Raw genomic sequence first — 22279 nt, 5'->3', positions numbered from 1 at the left:
GAAGCTTATAGTATAGCTTTTATTTTGGAAAGAGCCATTTCTCTGTAATAAACTCTTTTCCAAAGATGAGTGATTTCTCGATCAGATAGATTTATTATTTTTATTACTTTGTTGTTTCAGCAACATTAAATTTAAAAACTGTACTTTTGAGTTAAAATATATATTTATCATTTTAATAAATGACAAATTAAAAAAGCATGAACATTTTTTTGTATTGAAAAAAATATCAAACCGTGACACCAAAGTATCAAACCGAACCGAACCGAACCGTGAATGTTGTGTATCATTGCACCCCTATTAGTTAGTTAGTTAGTTAGTTATGGCAATGGATTGAAAATACACCCCACCCCAACCCTAACGGCTGCACCTCCCGAAGAATTTTGTCTGGGCTCTTATCTCACTTTTTTATTTCAAACAATCAACAGAAAATTTCACAGACATATTTTTACGTGAGGTTTTTAAGGCTGTAGTGTTAATTTTTAAGTAACACGAGCCCAGCCGCAGCAGCAACGCTAGGCTAACACTAACTAGCTAGCAAGATTATAAACCTGGTGCTAAACTAAGAGAAGCCACAAAATCAGTTTGAATAAGAGTAAACATTTACTCACCAAGTCAGTGTATCAGGTAAAGATCCACAGCAATGACAACAATAATATCTTGAGCTGACGCTTTTCCAGGTTTGCTCAACATATTCCATAAAAAATGATGGTAACAATGAACGTGCGGACTGATCCGAGAGGGAGGAGGGCGGTGGTGACATGGCATTTTCAAAACACATCTTTCATCCTTCCGCACTGAGAAGCAAAACTTCCATCTTACTTAGTTTTTCTAAGTTAAGACAACTCAAATAAATTGAGTTTATCAGCGTTTGCATAAAAAGTACTGTTAACTTATTTAAATCGAGTTCTAATAACAAATTGATAAAAACTGAGTTCAGCCTATTTAATATTTTTAATTAAACACAATATTACATTTTACAGTGTATTGGTAAAGGCAGACTGCAGAGCCAGGTGCTTGATTTTATATGCCCGTGGTAATGAGAGTGAAAACACCTGAATTCAAAGAGTCATTGGATGAAAACTTTTATCCATAGAGCTTAGGCCACAGTCCACTTTGGTTCCTATTAAACTGCCAAACCGCAAATTTTATTTTATTTAATAAAGAAAAGAAAGCATCTCTGGATAGAAAATGGATATTAAGAAAAAATTAAAAGTGCTAATATCCATCTAGTGTTTCAGCATTATTGCATATGGTGCACTTTATATCTAGGTACACATTTTCAACATTAACGAGGTGCTTATTGGCACGGATTTTAGAAATATACTGGCTCCTTTTTAGTCATTGCAAAGTGCTTCTTGACAGTCTAGTAGTAGTCAAATACTTTAAAAGAAAAAAGAATAGGGAAGATGGTTTAAATTTAATCTGGAACACTTAAAGTGTCGTTTTTGTGTATTAAGAATTTATCTGTTGATTATTGTTGAGGGAAAATGGTTATTCAAGTCACCACCTTGTAAGATTTATGCCTTTAAGGCAAAATAGGAATCCAGTTCTTTTTGTAATTGTAATAAGTACAACCTCTATACTTACTACCAAGAAACATTTGGCAGTAAGTAAAGTTATTAGGAGGTTAATAGAATCTTCTTAGTTACCTTATAGAATAATGTCACAATAACTACAGTACTAGACCTATTTGTTACTTCGGGTTCCGTGACTGGCTATGAGCCAGAACCCGAAGTAACATCCAGAGGACCTGCACAGTCATTCAATTAAAAAATAATATTAAATAAATAAAACTAATAAATAAAAAATACACACATCTTACTGATCTCTGCAGTCAGTAACATTACACATAAAGTGCAAACATAATAGCAATTGTATAAACACACACAAACACGCCTTTAAAATTTAAAGGCGTGAAATTGGACGGTCTAGCCTTCTGATTAGCGTCACCGCTGTCTCGGTGGAGTTTAATAAACTCGGCCGTCTGCTTCTTGCTATCTAAAATATAACCAGACACTGGTGTAAATTCTCGACTGTCTCATACTTCTGTTTAATAAGTTTTCTGTTTGACGTTTAGTCAGCTGTGTGAAAACCAAGGAGGAACCCACCCGGGGGATTAATAAAGTTTTATTTTATCTAATCTAATAACTTTAATCTCAGCCAAACCGATTTACTCACGAACAAACAAAACACTGAAAAAAGCCCAACAATAACATTTTTAGGTTGTCTAAGTGACTTATATATTACGTTTAACCCGAGCAGCGAAACTCCGCGGTGATCTGAAAATGATGTGCCGGGAGTTGTGCCGTTCTCGGCCGCATCAGTAACCCTCGAGCTCCCGGCTAGCTGTCGAGCTGGTGGGTAGCAGACGCCTCTGAAAACGTCGAAGCACTTTTGCAAATATGGGATATCTTGATAAACAGAGCAGATATTTGATGTTTACACAACTACTTTCTCGCCTGAAAATATGTTAAAAGTTTATTTTGTGACCCAGAAAGATTAGTATGAGTAATTTTAAAACTTAGTAGCGGCCGCCATTGCTGGAAACTGGAGTTTGGCTGGGCCGCGCTATGAATTCTGGGATATGGTAGTAATTTGGACAGCCTTCGGCGCGTCGCTGTGACGTAATCGGTCTACAAATGCGGCCTCAGGAGGATGCAGCCCATGAATTGTATAATATAATCGCAGTATAATCGCAGCCTTTGCGGTTAGAAAATTGCACTTGATCATGTCGCGATATTATCGCAAATGCGATATATCGTTCAGCCCTAATCTAAATGCTCTTTATGTGTGTAAAGAGTTTATCTTCTAACCAGGATTCAGTTCATTTTAATCCTTCAACTTAAACATGAAAATAACAATGTCTGCCTCAGTTTTACCATATCTAAATCATCAAACACCCCAAAAGTCCTAAAATGATCCTAAACCCATTTCAACTTAAACCTTAAATCCCCCCTTTATTTTGACACATTTCATGTGTCAAAATAATGTACAAAACTAAAAATGCTCAGTTTTCCCCACTCATGATCCAATCTATGTCATGAAAATGAACTTAAAACAGAACAGTCATCAGTCATGTGCTTAGCCTTAGTCCAGTCTTTACCTCAGTGTCCAGTTGGTCCAACCTTAGTTCAGTTCGTCCGTCCAGTCACCGTCCATTCATACGTATTCACACCAGGTATTTCCTCTTTCTTGCCGAGACAACAAGAAACTGTTCCTCTTTCACAGTTGCGAGTAAACATAACTAACCTCTCACCTATAAATGATTCTCTCTAACTAAGTGTGTGTGTGTATATGTCGTCCTCAAATGCTCTCTCATCTCACCCGTTGCACTTCTGACCTTCCACCAGACCAGAGGCTCATCAAATAGCCTCGTCTAACCTGCTCCTCAGAATAACTTAGACTCTGCTTTCATTAATGCAAACTTTCTGCAACTTAGTCTTTCTGAAAGACACACACTGTTTAAACCTCTGAATGCAATATCAATGCTGCAGATTATATTATTAATGCAATGGTGACGATGACGATTATTTAACAATAGCAGTAAAATAATTTCCCTGCTCCACACTCCCTCTCTCGACCTCTGGTACACCAGAGGTCGCAATACATTGTGTCCTCGCTCTGACCCTCTCTTGTGGTCCATCCGGCCTCGGGCCTCCAGGATCCTCACCCCCTGTGGTCGCCGAGATCTTCTGCAAAGGAAACAAAACACCTTTTCCTGCATCTTCCTAACTTATCATAGTTGGGACTCTTTAATCAAAAGCCTTATCCTAATTATGTTCTTGACTTATAGACTTGTATTTATATATATTCTTCAACGTTACTCATCATTTTACCACTCTCTTAAAACGCTGACACTAACTTCATTTTAAAACCTGTTTTTGATATAGCCTTTTTATTTCATTTTGCTCCTTTTAATGTAACAATACCTTATAATTCTAGTTTATCAGACTTAATCAAAACCTATGCTTTCCTTCCTTTGGTCCTTCTTTAAATCAGAACATTTTGTCTTCTGAAAGTTTTATTTCTGCTTCTGCCAACATGTTTAGTTAACGAGCTCGACTGGACAGAAACAATCACAACTGCTGAACCTGCACTGTGCTCATGGTTAAAATTCCACAACATTTTGTCTTCTGAATATTGTATTTTTGCTTCAAAACTGCTTCTAGCACAACAAGAGTCAGCGGAGGCTGGAATGACAACAACAACAACAATCTTGTGCTTAACATAAAACAAAAAATAACACAAGTAACAAAAACAACACAAGTAACTTAAAAAAGCTTCAGTCCACATTTCAGTTAGTTGAGCAAAAATCACAAAAAAATGTTGAGATCTCCTGCCTTTTCTTAGCCCTGTTGTGTGATCTGCTGAGGTGAGACTTCAATGCCCCTCGTGTCCTGAACGAACAGACGCAGTCACTGTAAACACAGGGCAAATGAAATCCTCTTCTATGTCGTAGCTGGTGATGTCTTAAGAGTACTTCTTGGCTTGAACAGACAAAAGAGCAGAACTGGCACTGCATACAAAAGCTATAATGAGAAGAGAGGAGAGGACAGTGTCAACAATTCAAAAGAAACCTGAATTAATCTCAAATTACCAAAGTTACATTACCTGATAATGTGTTTGGGGCGGGGGGCAGGCACTCCTGTTCTGATTCCTCTCCTTACCAACTCCTCATCAGTCCCTCATAAATCAGGACAAGCAGTGGTCTGGAGTTGGCTTTTAATTCTCTAAATAAATAAAAATAGCAATTAGTTTTAAAATAAAATACCAGCTTCCTGACATTACTTAAGAATTTTTTTGGCTCACTAAAGTGAGCTGATTCTGCCTTGTAAAATGCCATGTGAAACACAGTAAAACAAATAATTTACAAAACATACATTACATCAAATGTTTAATTTATTTAATTTATTATTAACAAATTGTATTCTACATGGAATGCACCAACAGTATACTGGGATGTATTATGTAAGCCAAGGATAATTTTGTGTGATTGGTTTTACAACTTAGAATGACAAACATTGGATTGAGAGTATGAGTGGGATAAAACGGTTAGTTATGTCTATAACTTCTGTTCCCTGAAGGAGAGGAACGAGGTACAACACATAAGTATGGGATATCACGCCCTCGCGTGTCCTGGCTGAAGAAACCTTTATTCACGCCTTTACGGCAGATGACGTGTGATGACACGCGCAAGGCCCCGCCCGCACATATAGCCGCTGCCATCACCGTCATCCCTCAGTTCTTACGCTCTTCACCTCGCTGAGAACACCTCTGCTGAGTTGGGCTAGCTAGCTACTGCTAGTTAGCTCCGTTGTCTGCCAACTTGAACCTAGCTTAACTGCCCCTGTTGGTGTTAGCCTCCACCGCCCAGCTGGTGCGTAGGCTGCCCGCGGAGCGCTATTTTCAAGTTTTTCTTGTGCAGCGTTTCGCTTTGCGTTTTGGGAATGGACTCCAAACCGAAGCGAGCAAAGCAGAAATCTTCTGTTCGCCCCTGTCCTCAGGGATGTGGTTTCTCTTTGCACGACAGCGACCAGCACGATGCCTGCCCTGTCTGCCTGGGGATCGTCCACGCTAGGAGAGCGTTGACGGAGCCCGAAGCTTGTGCGTTTTGTCGCCAGCTCCGACGCTCGACCCTGGAAAGACGGGTGACGTTTGTGGAAAGAGTGCTGGGACGCTCGGCTGTCGCACGGCATGACCCTCTTCTTTCCGAGTCTGGAGCCCCGGCTTCGTCCGAGTCCGAAGACGAAAATTTTCAGGTTGATGTCCCCGCGATTAGCTGGGCTGACCACATGGAATACGTTGACGGGTTAGCCGATGACGGACCGGAACCATGCAGGAGCGCTGACGGGCTTCAGCCTGGGTTGAAGCCCGCCAGCGCTCCCCAGGAAGACGATGACGTGCTGGACATCGGCCTGGACATCCATGGTTTGTCGGAGGATGAGCAGGAGAGCTCATTGTCGACCCAATATGCCGCCGCTGCTGCGCCGGTCGGCCACGATGACACCTCTCTTTTCTCCCTGTTTCGCCGTGCCGCTGAGAAGCTGCAGGTGGACTGGCCCTCTCCTCCACCAGCTCGGAAGCCGTCGCGGTTTGCGGGTTTTTTCCTTCCACCGGAGCCCGCAACGGCCAAAAACTGCCTCCCCATGTTCCCAGACTTTCTCTGCGAGCTAACAGCGTCATGGGACAAACCTCTGTCTACCCGCGTCACTGTGCCCGGCTATGGACAGTACATGGAATTGGACGGCGCCGAGGGAGCTGGTTTAGCTAACCCACCCCCTATGGAGCCGTCTCTGGCTGCTTATCTGGCCCCGTCCCATAACCATGGTGTCGGTGGCCCCGCAACTCTGCCGTCCAAGCACTGCAGATTCTCGGCCTCGCAGCTGGAGAAGATTTATCGGGCTCAGGCCGGCACCGCTCGAGCCATGAGCTCCGTCACCATGCTCCAGACGTACCAAGCAATGTGCCTGGCGGAGCTTGGATCGCTGGTTCCGGAGGACAGCCCGCTGTCACTTCTTCTTAACGAGGTTAGAGTCACCACGGATTACATCCTCCGTGCGTCTCGCTGTGCAGCGCTCTCCCTGGGCAGAGGGATGGCTTCGACAGTGGTGGCGCAGAGGCACCTGTGGCTGACCCTCTCCGACGTCCCTGATAGAGACAGAGCTGTGTATCTGGACGCACCAGTGTCTGCGGCTGGGTTATTCGGACATTCACTTGAAGCCATTCAGGCTAGATTCGATCTGAGGAAGAAGCAGACGGAAGCTCTGCGCGACATCATCCCCAGACGCCAGCCCCAGCCCAAGCCCACTGCTAGCTCTCACAGGCCCGCCGCTCCTCTGACAGCTGGCAAGAGACCGGCGCCCACTGCTGGAGTGGGAGGGCCGCCGGCGAGAGCACGTACTCCGGCCCGAGCTCCACGCCAGTCGGCCTGGGGCAAAGGCCCTCCCCCGGGCCCCCGACGGGACCCGACGCCCAGGAGGAAGAAGCCTCAGCCCTCCTAGCTGTGATTGCGAGTGGGGAAGGGATCCGGCAGCAGGGAGACGCTGCTCTTACCCCTCTGTTGCCGCACAAGAGGTGCCGCTTAAGTTCTGTTCAGGTTGTCAGCCCCAGAAGGCGCTGCACTTCCCTATCGCGGTCTCCCAAGCACATAACCCCTGCACACGGTTCAGATGTGTTGAATGTTCAAGCGACCACATCGAGTGTTCCCGCTGTTTTTCATTGTTATGCCCCGGAAAAGGTGCACCCAACAAAATGTATAAATGTACATGTTCCCATGTTGCAATCAATAAAGAGTGTAGTTTACTCTCAAACAATCTCAAATGCTCAACCTGCAGGCGAAATGAGCCAGGTCAGGCAGGGGATGCAGTCCCCTGCAGACACACTGGGGGGCGACGGCGCCCCGCCGTCAGTGCTGCAGGCCAGCCGGCTGGCTGCTCACTTCCCTCAGTGGCGCGCTTGCGCCCCCTCTCCGTGGGTGCTGCAGACCGTTGCCATGGGTTACCGGTTGCAGTTCCGGGTCAAGCCGCCTCGTTTCCAAAGAGTCGTGAACACGATTGTCAACCCCGAGGCAGCCTTGGTACTCAGAGAGGAAATACAGGCGCTATTACAGAAGAGAGCAATACGGGTGGTCCCCGCTTCGGAGACGGACAAAGGTTGGTACAGCCGTTATTTTGTCATTCCGAAGAAAGGGGGAGGGCTTCGTCCCATCCTCGACCTGCGAGTCTTGAACACGTACCTGCGAACGTACAGGTTCAAGATGCTAACACTCAGACAGCTCCTGAGTGCAGTCGGCCCGGGAGATTGGTTTGCGACAATCGATCTAACAGATGCTTATTTTCATGTCGCTATACACCCGAAACACAGGCAGTTTCTGAGGTTTGCATTCGAGGGCGTAGCCTACGAATACCTAGTGCTGCCGTTCGGGCTGTCGCTCGCTCCCCGCACCTTTACGAAATGTGCCGAGGCAGCGCTAGCGCCCCTCAGGAAGAGGGGCATCCGCATCTTGGCCTACCTGGACGACTGGGCTCTCGTGGCTTGCTCCAGAGAACAGGCGGAGACGCAGCTGTCGCGGGTTCTGTCACACATTCAGACACTGGGGTTCTCTGTGAACTTTCAGAAGAGCTCGCTAATCCCGGGTCAACAGATCGCTTTTCTCGGTCTGGAAATATGCTCTCTTTCCAGCCGCGCACGGTTGTCAGAGCACAGAGTGGCCGCGTTTCATCGCTGCCTCGCTCAATTTCAGCTGGGACGCAGACTGCGTTTCCAGACGATATTGCGCTTGTTGGGCATGATGGCATCTATGATCGCCGTAGTGCCGCTTGGGCTGTTGAAAATGAGAGCGTTTCAACGCTGGACTCTCTCTCACCGTTTGTGTGCTTCGCGTCACCTCCGGAGGAGGCTGCCGGTAACTGCGTCTTGCATGCTAGCTCTCCGTCCTTGGAGGGAGCCCGGGCTACTGCACCAGGGCTCTCGGATTGGGAGGGTGTTGTTTCGCAAGGTGGTGTCCACAGATGCTTCCCTAAGTGGGTGGGGAGCGCTGTGCGAGGGTGCGTCAGTGAGAGGGATCTGGTCCGCGGCTCAGCGCCAGCTGCACATCAACCACTTAGAGCTGTTAGCAGTGTTCTTAGCTCTAAAGCGTTTCCGTCCAGTCCTGCAGGGCCAGCATGTCTTAGTCAGGACGGACAATTCAACAGTGGTGTCTTATATAAACAGGCAGGGAGGAACACGCTCTCTTCCCCTGTTGCAGCTGTCTCGCTCTCTGCTGTTATGGTGCAGTGTTCATTTTCTGACTCTAAGAGCCACCCATGTCCCGGGCCACCTGAACCTGGGGCCGGACCTTCTCTCCAGGGGGGGTCCTCTGGTGAGAGAATGGAGGTTACACCCTTCAATAGTGGCTCAGATTTGGGATCTATTTGGCGAGGCGCAAATAGATCTTTTTGCTTCCAGGGTGAATGCTCACTGCCCCCTGTACTTCTCCATAATCGACCACGATGCACCCTTGGGCTTGGACGCGCTAGCGCACCAATGGCCAGACGTGCTCCTGTATGCATTTCCCCCAGTGGAAATGATGTCTCCAATTCTGGAGAGGGTGCGTCGGCATTCCCTCTCTCTGATCCTGGTGGCCCCTTGGTGGCCCGCGAAGTCGTGGTATGCAGAAATAATCAGCCTGCTTGCAGCAAGTCCTTGGCAGCTTCCTCTCCGCAGGGATCTCCTCTCTCAGGGGGGGGAAGTGTTTCATCCGCGCCCGGATCTGTGGCACCTTCATGCTTACCTGCTGAGAGGTTAAACTTGGTTGCTAAGGGTCTGCCACCTAGTGTGGTAGCGACGATTCAGAGCGCCAGGGCCTCGTCTACTAGAGGCTTGTACGCTTACAAATGGCGAGCCTTCGAGCGATGGTGCCAGGACCGCCACACTCTCCCATTTCAGTGCTCTATTGTGGATGTTTTGACATTCCTGCAGGAGCTGTTGGATAAAGGCCTTTCGTTTTCGACGATCAAGGTTTATTTAGCGGCTATATCGGCTTGTCATATCGGTTTTGACGGGGTGACACCAGGTGCGCATCCCCTCGCCGTGCGTTTTCTGAAAGGGGTTCGCCGGCTGAGGCCCGTGCTTAAGTCCAGTGTCCCTGCTTGGGACTTGTCTTTGGTGCTGGAGGCCCTTTGTGGCCCTCCGTTTGAACCCGTTGAGTCGGTAGATATGAAACTTCTTTCGTATAAGACCGCATTACTTCTCGCTTTGGCCTCGGCGAAGCGAGTGGGGGACCTTCATGCGCTGTCTGTGCATCCTGCCTGCACACAGTTTTCTCCTGATGGCCGCAAGGTCGTATTGCGTCCGAATGCCGCCTATCTTCCCAAGGTCATGCCTGCATCTTATAGTTCAATGGAGTTTGAGTTGCTGAGCTTTTGCTCCCCTCCTTTTGAATCTGAGGAGCAGAGGAGGGTGCATTCTCTTTGTCCGGTGCGTGCGCTACGCACCTACATTGAGCGCACTCGGGATGTGCGTTTGTGTGACCAGTTGTTTGTCTGCTTCGCTAATCCGAATAGAGGTAGAGCTCTGTCCAGACAGAGGCTGTCCCACTGGATTGTAGAAGCTATCTCGCTGGCATACAGCACCGGAGGTTTTGCGTTGCCCCACGGGGTGGGAGCTCATTCCACCAGGGGGATGGCGACCTCATGGGCTCTTTTTAGAGGGGTGCCTGTGGCTGATATTTGTGCAGCGGCTAATTGGGCGTCGCCGCACACTTTTGTGCGGTTTTATCGGTTGGACGTTACAGCCCCTTCGGTGGCTCATGCTGTCCTTTCTGCTGGGTCTACCACTCACTGAGGATGTGGTGGTCCCGTTCCGGTTCGGTGGCTGCTCTGCGGGGCGTGTATATAGGTCCCATACTTATGTGTTGTACCGAGTGAATCGACTGAAAGGGAACGAATAGTTATGTCTATAACTTCTGTTCCCTGAAGGAGAGGAACGAGGTACAACACAGGGTGGCCCCACTGAGCAGTTGGCTCGGTGAGGAGCGGCTATCGAACTGAGGGATGACGGTGATGGCAGCGGCTATATGTGCGGGCGGGGCCTTGCGCGTGTCATCACACGTCATCTGCCGTAAAGGCGTGAATAAAGGTTTCTTCAGCCAGGACACGCGAGGGCGTGATATCCCATACTTATGTGTTGTACCGAGTGAATCGACTGAAAGGGAACTCCTGAAGCATCTGTTTAAATTATCAGTGCATTTATTAATGGTGCTCCATAAATAAACCAAAACAATGTTGTTTTGTGCATAACAAAAAGCTCACAATTGTGCAGTCAAAATGTAAAATAAAAGATGCTGAGCATAATAACAAAGACAGATTTTGCAGCTGCTCTGTTTCCAAGTTCTACTGCGCAACTGACAGCCTGGAGTTTGAAATTCTCTTTGTAACCGTGTCTCTTACAGGTGCCATTTATGGTCCTTACACACATAATATGGTAATATTACGTTGAAGCAGAGTACGTATCACTCTGCGAGGCTCCTCGGTAGCCGTAATGCTCCAACAATCCATCAAGCAGTGCAGCTTCATAGCTTACCAAAGTCGTACCAAAACATTTTTTGACATATTTTTTTAAGCTGTGTACCACATAAAATTGGTTCGAGGTCAGTAAGCACAACCAGAATTCATACATAAGGCAGACTGTCGATTTTTGAGATGAAAGGATTTTAGGCCGTGCGTCAACGCGTTAGCCCGGTTAGCTCACTAACGCCACCCAGCCCCACGCACGGGGTGATCCGCGGTAACTAGTTAACGGAGATTTGCCCCGTTAATGCAGTTATGGCATTAACTTTACGCTGACAGCACTAAAATAGTCATCTTCAAATGTTTTCTTTTTACCGACCAGCTCCTCTTTGATAGCTGCCGTGTCCATCTTGTCGTTGCCTGCAGGTGAAGCGATGGGGGAGGGGGAGTTGTGTTCAGTGAAGGAGAGAGGCGGAGTAACACAGCGTAGAGACAAAAGTGGACGAAAGAGAGGCAAACTTGCGGCTCCACGAGTATAATGATAATGTAGACTATATCGATATAAACTATATTGTCACATCTCATATTTCATTTAGTGGAGCTCGCTGGCCATGAGGACTCCACCACCCCGTTCACACAGAAACTAAAGCACACATTTTATTGGCTAGATGTGATTCGAACAAATTAAACAACATGGCAGCAGGCGCCCCCGAACTTTATTTTATTTTATTTAAATAGCGGCGGGGGGTTGCTGCCGTTGGTCATGAGTGAGCCAGCCTATTTTGTTTCGTTCGGTGGTATGGCGGCCACAGACTGCACTTCATGAAATACGCATAGGGGGTGTCGCGGAGGCTTGTCAGATATGAGCGCGCCTCTTTAGTAGCGAAGTTTGTCGGATTTTCATTGGTTTGTGACATGGAATCTTAAATGATATAGTAAACACATACCCATAAGCCACAAGGCTTCTTAGCCAAGAAAGTAATGCTATGCTAAGTTTCGGAAAAATACGAAGAACTTCAGTTGTGATATTTCTAACAGACAAATTGAGACTGTTCAAACATATACTGTCTGATATAATAAAAGAAACATTACTTGCCTTTAGAAACTTGAGATGAACGATCTATCCAGCTCCTAGCCTCACGTTCTCATTAAGGCAGACGGGCAGGTGGCTTTCAGTCCTTGCAAAAGCGCAAAGTAGACCCCGTAGCATCCAAAAATATGAGATGCGCATGCGTACTCAGGCACAGAAAGGCGCCAACAGCTTCAACTCATGTAAAACTTGAATTCATTCATTTTGCCAGCAATAAATTTCATCTGAGACCAACTTTTGCTCCAAAACGTTAAATGATTAGTTGAAACCCTTAATGTATTTGAGTTTATGGGCCAATTGAACTTTTATTGTTGAATTGTGAAAGAAATGACTGTAAGCTCAACAACTGCAAGTTTGATTTTTTACAGTGTGGCGAGGTAACATATATTGCTCGCATATCGTTGTCATTGCCAATAAGTTAGTCTTTTGGACTGATAATGAACCTTTTCCCAGGGTTACCTGTTGTGTTATTGTGTTTGAGGGTGATCTCGCTAACCTTGTATTTGTTGTTATATTGTTACCTGTGTTTGCCCCCTGCTTTATCTAAACATCATGGCAATAAAAACAAAACAACAAAAGCACACAAACCTTAAGTGTATCTTTAGAAAGACACAAACTGAAACACAAAATACCTCAGTACTCACTTCATTCACTCAGCTGTTTTATCTGCGGGATGAACGTGTTGTCTGGTTTGAAACAGTTTGCAGGAGTTGACGATGAATTCTCCCACAGCGTCAATCTACCTTGCTACTACAGTAGTATCTCTGAGCAGCCCTCACTCTCTCCCTTAGAGCGGATTGGTGAGGCTTGTATCGGATTGCGCTCTGATTGGTCGTTCGCTTCTCATAGAGCGGTACGTCAGTCCAGTTGCACCACCGCCGTCATGTTTCACCCCCCTCCTCAGTCGAACAACGGTGCTTTTTAGGATGCTGGAGCAACGCGGTATCATATCATCAGGACCACAAGTCTGAGTGGGATGGAGACAGTGAGTGAGGTATGTACAACGAGGACGGTTTTCCTCTTTTCCGTGCCAATAAGCAGTGAAAGATTACGCTTTTCTTCTCTTGTGGGATGCATTACGCAGGGATGGTTCTACTTTTTAAAATTTCTGCAGTATGAGTGGATTCATCCGTCCTCGCATCATCTGTCCTTCCACATTTCCGAGCGCTCATCCGCAGGTTTTCGGGTGTCCCCTCTATTGTTGAGCTTTAGTCTTTGCTTTAGTACGTTCGGGTTATCGGGATACCCGCCTGGGTCTTTAGGGATGCCGTTTGGCGACTTCGGTGCAATCCCAGCTGAGCACTCCCTGATCTCCGTCCTCTTTGGCACGGCTGTCACCTCTGCACTCACCGTTAGAAATGCGTAGTTTGTCCGGGGCAATGAGGACACCAGGTAGCCAAGTTACAATGCACCTGAATCAAAGTTTAAACGGATGCATTTATTCAATTTTTATGCGATTTTTTTTCTCGACGCTCGCTTGCAAAGAAAATAGATCTTGTAAGAAAATATTAAAATTTTAAAGATGGGCTATATTTGTCGTGACTGATGAATAATATAAGCTTTAGGAAATCGTTTAGATATATGGAAAGAAAAACGTTCTGCTGGATATTTTGCCCAAAATATATAAACCTTTAAATAAATGAAATAAAAGTCGTCTTGTATAATTGTTAGTGTTGTATCATAATTGTTATTTATTATCTGTTGGTAGTAAGTGATGCTCAGTGGATCACACTTTGGTGTCCAGTGGCAACATCTCCAAAAAGAAGAAAATGGATGCTCTTAAATTTCCCTCACATCACCTTGTGAAAAGACCTCTTTTTAGTGAATTCACATAAGCTGTGTGAGCTTCCTTAAACCTTAATACCTATGCTTAATTTGAGGCTTTACTTAGTCTCCATGGTAATATTGAAATATCATTTTATCACTTATGTAGCAAACAGTCTGATGAGAATAATAGGAAGGCTTAAAGTTTAGAGCCAAGAGACTGCAAGCTCTTCCTAAGAGTTGTGTTTCTTGCTGCATCTGCTGGATCATTTTAGATCACTAGCTGGATCAAACGCTAATCCTCTTTGTGATGCAGCCATATGATTGCATGTCCATCTGCCCATACAGCCATTAACGCTCACTGCCAGACTGCCTCTGCGTCTAGCAGCGTCTTGTTGTTTACGTTGTATGCAGCTGATCATGTGCCTATACTTGCTCATATAGGTTCGTGTACGTGTCTGTGCTCTGCTTACTCTGACTGCTTTCACTAATCACATTTCTGCAAGGTGTAATTAGTCACGGGAATCTAAAGCTTTAATCCTTGGTTAAAGTACTGTATCTTTGCTTAGTCAGTGGTGCTTCCCGTGTTACACTGGGCTTACAATCAGCATTTATTTAGAGCACGTGAGTGCATTTTACATCGAGGCTGTTCGAAATAAATGGCAGCATACAAAAGAGATAATGTCAAGCTGACTCTATTATTGAATAGAAATCATCTGTAAAAATAAGGGCATTGTCATATATTAGATTATTAGTGATTCTCAGTGGTTGGAGAAATAGGTATAGTTTAGATAAATGCATTGTATATAAGAAATCTAATTATACATAAAAAGCTATCATGTTTATTATGTTGATCTGTGTAAAAATCACAGTTCTATTCTTGCACGGTAAATTTTAGCCATTCAAAGGGCAACTGAATGAAGTCAGGACAATAGCTCTGTATTTACCCATCCAAAACAGCCAGGACTTAGGCTGGCTAATAATAGGCTGACATGTGCACAGCTTATTTTCTTGCTGTATTTGTGCCAGCGCTTTCTCTTCCCTAAAAGCACAGATTGACAGACTCTTTACCAAGAAATGTACATTTCCTGGCGTATTTGAGACTAGCTCATTCAATAGGAAACAGCAGTTTTTCCCCATAGTCCAATTAAAACACAAATAATAGTAAAGTAATGATCCAAGGAGTAAACAGTAACATGGCCACAACCAAAGCAGCCCCATAACATTTAGGAAAAGGTGCTGTAAAGAAATCAGTGGCTACCACAGGACCACAATCTATGGATCTACAGTAATTTCTTGAGTGTCACTCACTCTGCTACTGTAAATCAGGATGATATACCTGCTTATACAGAGCAAAGTTATGGTTTCATGTACCTAGTATGTTTCTGAGAGTGGCTCTTCCCTATCTTCCTAAGAAATGTAATGCTTTTTTGTTGAGATGTTAAACCAATAACATGAATCTTTTACAGTGTGAGAATCTTAGTGGGTGTTTTGTGTGTAAAAGTGAGCCATTAGTCTATTAATGACCCTTAGTGAAATTGCACCATGTAAGGAGCATGGAATTGACTGATTGAATTAATGAAAGCAACCACAAGAAGCTTGTGTTTTGAAGTGGTGATCATTTGCACATACTGTGACAACAGTCATAATGATAACAATCAGGGATCACTGTGGTACCATTCTAGTACTGCGAACTGCTTCTTTACTGACGTGTGTCTTTTGTTCTAAAATATTCTGGTTCTGACAGTTTGGCTTTTTGCCACTTTGTTGCTGTTTGACTGTGATGACACAGTGTTATCACTGTTGTGCATGTTTTGGGTGGATAGGACTGTTTAAACGTCGCTTCTGGGTCTTAAAAGTGGAAATGCCTAAAAGCTTCTCCTGGACTCCTGTAGTAGCAAAAAAACCCTTTCAGTCGTATAGACGTTTATGGCAAACTCCATTAATAATCATCAAATTGTGTGTTTATAAAATTTTTAACATATTTAATGGATCTGTTGATATATTTATTATTTATTATCATGGATTAAATTTGTTCTTCAGCTCTGAAAATTTCAGTGCTCCCTATAATGCTATCTGGCATACTCTAAAATAGTGTTAAATTTTGATTCTACTTTGATGGCCTTTAATTCGAGAATGTTATTGGATGGCAAATAAATTGAGAACATGCTGCGTTGGCAGCAGTAATCTTTTTTAGGGGTGGACCTTTATTGGCTGTACATCATTATCAGCCAATGATCACTTTCCTGACTGCCAAAAAAACTGGCAACTATCACTGGTTGTGCATTGTATCTCATCAGTTTGCAGTCTGGGGTCGAGATCATAAATGTGCATGATAGAATTTCACTATGCTGTCATGAAGGACTGAAAGACTTTAAAACAAGGCAAGGCAAGGCAAGTTTATTTGTATACAGTGGGGCAAAAAAGTATTTAGTCAGCCACCGATTGTGCAAGTTCCCCCACCTAAAATGATGACAGAGGTCAGTAATTTGCACCAGAGGTACACTTCAACTGTGAGAGACAGAATGTGAAAAAAAAAAAAAAATCCATGAATCCACATGGTAGGATTTGTAAAGAATTTATTTGTAAATCAGGGTGGAAAATAAGTATTTGGTCAATAACAAAAATACAACTCAATACTTTGTAACATAACCTTTGTTGGCAATAACAGAGGTCAAACGTTTACTATAGGTCTTTACCAGGTTTGCACACACAGTAGCTGGTATTTTGGCCCATTCCTCCATGCAGATCTTCTCGAGAGCAGTGATGTTTTGGGGCTGTCGCCGAGCAACACGGACTTTCAACTCCCGCCACAGATTTTCTATGGGGTTGAGGTCTGGAGACTGGCTAGGCCACTCCAGGACTTTCAAATGCTTCTTACGGAGCCACTCCTTTGTTGCCCGGGCGGTGTGTTTTGGATCATTGTCATGTTGGAAGACCCAGCCTCGTTTCATCTTCAAAGTTCTCACTGATGGCAGGAGGTTTTGGCTCAAAATCCCACCATACATGGCCCCATTCATTCTGTCCTTAACACGGATCAGTCGTCCTGTCCCCTTGGCAGAAAAACAGCCCCATAGCATGATGTTTCCACCCCCATGCTTCACAGTAGGTATGGTGTTCTTGGGATGCAACTCAGTATTCTTCTTCCTCCAAACACGACGAGTTGAGTTTATACCAAAAAGTTCTACTTTGGTTTCATCTGACCACATGACATTCTCCCAATCCTCTGCTGTATCATCCATGTGCTCTCTGGCAAACTTCAGACGGGCCTGGACATGCACTGGCTTCAGCAGCGGAACACGTCTGGCACTGCGGGATTTGATTCCCTGCCGTTGTAGTGTGTTACTGATGGTGACCTTTGTTACTTTGGTCCCAGCTCTCTGCAGGTCATTCACCAGGTCTCCCCGTGTGGTTCTGGGATCTTTGCTCACCGTTCTCATGATCATTTTGACCCCACGGGATGAGATCTTGCGTGGAGCCCCAGATCGAGGGAGATTATCAGTGGTCTTGTATGTCTTCCATTTTCTGATGATTGCTCCCACAGTTGATTTTTTCACACCAAGCTGCTTGCCTATTGTAGATTCACTCTTCCCAGTCTGGTGCAGGTCTACAATACTTTTCCTGGTGTCCTTCGAAAGCTCTTTGGTCTTTAGCCATGGCGGCGTTTGGAGTCTGACTGTTTGAGGCTGTGGACAGGTGTCTTTTATACAGATGATGAGTTCAAACAGGTGCCATTCATACAGGTAACGAGTGGGGGACAGAAAAGCTTCTTACAGAAGACGTTACAGGTCTGTGAGAGCCAGAGATTTTCCTTGTTTGAGGTGACCAAATACTTATTTTCCACCCTGATTTACGAATAAATTCTTTACAAATCCTACCATGTGAATTCATGGATTTTTTTTTTTCACATTCTGTCTCTCACAGTTGAAGTGTACCTCTGGTGCAAATTACTGACCTCTGTCATCATTTTAAGTGGGGGAACTTGCACAATCGGTGGCTGACTAAATACTTTTTTGCCCCACTGTAGCACAATTCAACAACAAGGTGATTCAAAGTGCTTTACAGAGACATTAGAAACAAAAACAAATAAAAAGCATGATTTAAAATTGATTAAAACAAGCAAACAAACAAACTAATTAACAAACAAACAAAACAGTATATAAAATCAAAACAGATAAAATCAGAACAATGGATAAAATCAGTAGTTAAATGCAAGTTTTGAATACAGTTGTATTTCATAATGACTGGAACAAAATGGAAGATACAGAACAAGAAGACCAAAACAACCACATAAAAACCCAAAAACTAAACACACGCAAAAACATCAGTATCAACCAGGGATGCAGATTGTGAAATTCTGGGATATAAAAATCTGGCTGCTATCCAATGCCAGTACTGATATTTAATTTAGCCTCTTTACTTTGTTTTGTTTTTTCCTTTTTGTGTGTTTTCCCCCCAAGGAAACAAAGAAATATTTTTTATTAAAAAAAAAAAAAAATAGCTGTGATGTGTCTTAAGGTTCTTTATCACACTTAAAAAAATGTAACCGGCAAAAAAAAATGATATAATCAACATTATTGGCCACTGAGTTCAGTTAATGTCATTTTTTTTCCCAGGTATACCAATATATCAGTCAACCGGGCCAGTGTCAAGTGATACTGATATTTGGATCTTGTATTAAATTAAAAAATGTCAAATAAATTGTTTTAGCTCAAACCTGCATCCATCGATATCAAATGTGAAATGTGATATACTCTCAGTCAATCCAGAGAATATCTAACGTGGCAGATCACCTCCAAATCAGATTTACATATTTCTTCCTCTGGTTTGTAGTGGAATTTATCCATGCAGATGATTTTGTTGAGAATGGCCAAGTTTTGGAATCTAAAATCCCAAAAAGCAAATAAAAAAAAAAAAACCAAAAAAAAAACCTGTAACAATCCAAAAAAAATAAAATAAAATTAGGGATATTTTCTTTCTACCCAACATCATCTGTCAGCCAGAAGAGTGCAGTTAGCTGTCATGGCATCACTAACATCTTGTCAGTGGGAGGAATTTGTTTCTGCACAGTAATTCAATTGGTGTGTGGTCTTCCAGGGGAAAAATCTGTTCCTTTAAAGTTTTTATAACATTATCAGTTCTCAGACATATCGAGAAGTACTTGCTTTATTGATGATCAGACAGGGAGCTGCTGCAAGATTAAACAGAAACCAAATCAATCAGCGCAGTAAGAGGCACACAAAATATTTAAATAAGTTCTACAGTTTTATTTTGAAAGTGTCAGGAAAATCCAACCAATAATTTAAATCAGCAAGGCTGTTATGGGGTCTAATATTTAATGATTTGAGGTACGGAAGATCCTAAATTGAAGTCACTGTCTAATATTTAATGATTTGAGGTACTGGATTGTACGGAAGCTGAAAACCTTCAAGAGGTTGTCGCACATCAAGTTAGGCTGAGAGGGAAAAGAAAAATATGAGCCTGGAAAAAAGAGGCTTCATAATGCACAGGATCAGTACCTTTTGAGGTCCAACTTTAAGAAAGGAGAGCTCAGGGAGAAAAGTGAGGGATGGGTCAAAGGATGAAGCAGAGTTTGCATTGATGTGAAGAGATCTGTAGAGAAGGATGGATGAAGGGAAAGGCTGTATGGGTGAAAGAGAAGAATGGGAAGCCCTCCAGTACCTGAATGCTTACAGCACATATTTGCAAAGTGCACAATTTGAAGTACTTTGCAAGTATTTTGCCCTTAACATTCCCAGTAGCCTCTCCTCTTGGGAAAACACCAAAATCATTCAGAAAAGTTGACCTGTTTAAACTCAGTTTGTTAGATGACATTAATAACAATTTGTGCTTTTGCGCATTAATAACTGTTTTCAAGAACCCCAGAAGATTTACAGCACTTAACATCCCAATCGCAGAAGCCATGTAATCACTCCCTCCAGTAGTAATGCTTTTACTTTAGCTGTTCAAATACCTCATGTTCAGAGTAATGAATTAAAATGTCTAAATCCCAAAACTGTAACATTTTATATGTCCTATTTTTGTGTCTATCCTGATCCATACAGTTATATCAGCTAAAGTAGTTATTCTGCTACTTTTACCACAATAAAATTAATCCTAGGGAAACAACTATATTAACCATAATAATTGTCTTGTATACAATTCCTTCTTTGCAGCAATCTGACTATGATTTCTTACTTTGTAAGACACAGCCTGATACGGTTTCTGTTATGCATGAAAACAACGCTAACATGCATCCATCTATGGTTCGTTTTTTGGCATTGTACTGTGACCACTAGATAACGTTAGGGTCTCGGCCATGTTTGCTGCGTTTTGGTGGAAGAAGTGTGCAGTACGAAGTGATTTAACAAGTGAGTGATGACACAAAGGTTAGAAAATTACATTTTTACCCAGTGTATCAAACCTAATGTATGCACGGTAAAACCCATTCTCAGATGCTAATCACGACTAAAAACTACTGACATTTACAGGAGGTTTAATGCCAGCAGTGTCAGCTTTGCCTCCTCTAGCCAGTGTTGCCAACTTAGCAACTTTGTCGCTATATTTAGCGAGTTTTCAGACCCCCTTAGCGACTGTTTTTCTAAAAAGCGACTAGCAACAAATCTGGCGACTTTTTTCTGGTGTTATTGGAGACTTATTTATGATGACTTTTTGATGTGAAAACAAGTATCACTCTTCTCAACAAGCAGCGGGTGCTGCCGTGGGCACCTTGCCCGTGCCAAAACCCTCATGGGCAGAGGATAGTCCTCTTTCTTTCTCTCCTACAACATAAGTTACAATTACATTAGACAGGCCAATTATGCAAATTAGTCAATGACACCATTTTGCGACTTTTAGGACAACCAATAGCGATTTTTCTTACTGTGGAGTTGGCAACACTGCCTCTAGCTGATACAACTTCACACAGCTCCCTGCAGACAGGCAAGTAGCATTAAGGTAGCGACTAGCAACTATGGTTAATAACAAAAACAATAAAATGAACATGGGAGCTAGGCAGCATGTGCCCTGGCTCTCTACAACTTTATAACAGATAGGGTTAATTCACATGGTAAACCCATTATTTGTTAATAAAATGTGTTGTTTTTCAAATGCTGAAGCTGAGAAAAGTCTAACATTAACTAGACAGAAAACGTAGCTGTGTAGCTTAAAAACGCTAATTTGATTAGCAATAAAAATGTGGAGGCAAGTCCACCAGAAGCACTGCAACACCTCAGACAAACTAAGTAGAAATGTTCTTTGTTTTTTGGCACAACCTTTTTTTTAAGACAAACTTAAAATATTTTCATATTTACACCTTACATTTTTGTTAATATTTATTTTTATATATAGAATTATGCTGTCACTGATATCTTTGTTGTATTGTATTAAATATATTTTTTTAAATGCCTCTTAATTTTATGTCTTTTTTTTTTTTGCCTCGGTGGTATAGAAAAATGGCATGGAGTATTTTCAGGTCAGTGTTTGCTTATGACTTTTCTAACAGCTAGCAAATACTATTTGTTTTTCGCGGTTGATGAGATACTTTGTCTTTAGCAAAACAAATCCTACTTATCACCGGAAAATTCCAGCCCAGAGGCAGTGCGGTAGCAGCAATGAAACATAGATTTAGAGGATACAAATTTAAATGCTGATGGTGTTGTTTTTCAGTGGCAATTACAAAGAACAAACAAAATAGATTTCAGAATAAAAAGTTATAGCAAAAATGCTGTTCAATGTCTTTTTAATGCTACAGCTAAACTAGATAAATGCATCACGCAGAAATGTGCCTTAACTTCGTCGGACATTTAAATTTAAATTTTTACATTTTAATATAAAACTCCATTATCTTCACTGGACTTTGACTTGTTTTCTGTCTCCAACATAATTGTATTTTATGGTCCTTTATCACATATAGCACTCTCCTGCTTTTCAGCGTCTTGTTAGTGTGTCTCTGCATCCGAATGTTCCCAGCTTTAATCATTCTGATCCTCCTACAGACCTACTGTAATTACTTTTTGTTTTCAATCTTTCAACAAGACTCTGGAGGAGCCTCTGTGTTTTTTCCCTCTCATTAGTGATATTCTTCTCATTTATGAGAATGCATCAAGAAAAAAAAAAAGCCCGTCATGATTTGGAATGCAATTCTAGATATTTCCTGTTACTTACATTTTGGATTTGTTTTGTGCTAAAGTTGCACAAATTCCTTAATGACAATATTGGTTGATTTCGTCAAGCTATTTATACAGTAAATTCTGATCTTGCCTTGTTTAGCATACCACATAAAACTTGTGGCGTTAGAATAAATCTGATCAGCGTTTCTTTTACTCTGTTTCATAAGTACAAATACTGAGATAGAAGAATTGTATTTTACTGAGAGGTACATAGGAACAATTCCAGGCAGTGACTGGTTTTGAGCTACCTTATTAGAGGAATGAGC

General features: G+C 43.0%; 1 protein-coding gene and 2 long non-coding RNA genes across 4 annotated transcripts in view; 1 reads left to right on the top strand and 2 right to left on the bottom strand.

The window, feature by feature from the left end:
* Positions 1–12816, bottom strand: part of LOC105941055 (uncharacterized) — a 38376-nt gene extending 25560 nt beyond the window's left edge. The window contains exon 1 of the long non-coding RNA XR_001167690.2: positions 12723–12816. This is a non-coding gene — a long non-coding RNA (uncharacterized LOC105941055). The remainder of the gene's footprint in view (positions 1–12722) is intronic.
* LOC143412987 (uncharacterized) lies at positions 4313–12362 on the bottom strand. Of its 2 annotated transcripts, none has more exons than XR_013093528.1 (3): positions 12085–12362; positions 4612–4730; positions 4313–4529 (listed from the first exon to the last, which is right to left on the bottom strand). It is a non-coding gene; the product is annotated as an uncharacterized LOC143412987 (long non-coding RNA). The 2 variants fall into 2 exon arrangements; XR_013093529.1 differs by lacking the exon at positions 12085–12362 and adding an exon at positions 11368–11667.
* Positions 12817–12984: 168 nt separating the features above from the next.
* Positions 12985–22279, top strand: part of b3galt1b (UDP-Gal:betaGlcNAc beta 1,3-galactosyltransferase, polypeptide 1b) — a 64541-nt gene continuing 55246 nt past the window's right edge. The window contains exon 1 of the mRNA XM_004557669.2: positions 12985–13072. The gene's annotated coding sequence lies outside the window, so the exon portion shown is untranslated. The remainder of the gene's footprint in view (positions 13073–22279) is intronic.

This window comes from Maylandia zebra, linkage group LG16 (genome assembly GCF_041146795.1).
Source record: "Maylandia zebra isolate NMK-2024a linkage group LG16, Mzebra_GT3a, whole genome shotgun sequence".
NCBI lineage: Eukaryota > Metazoa > Chordata > Actinopteri > Cichliformes > Cichlidae > Maylandia > Maylandia zebra.
The sequence above is the reverse complement of the archived record's forward strand: the minus strand, read 5'-3'. Positions and strand labels throughout refer to the sequence as shown.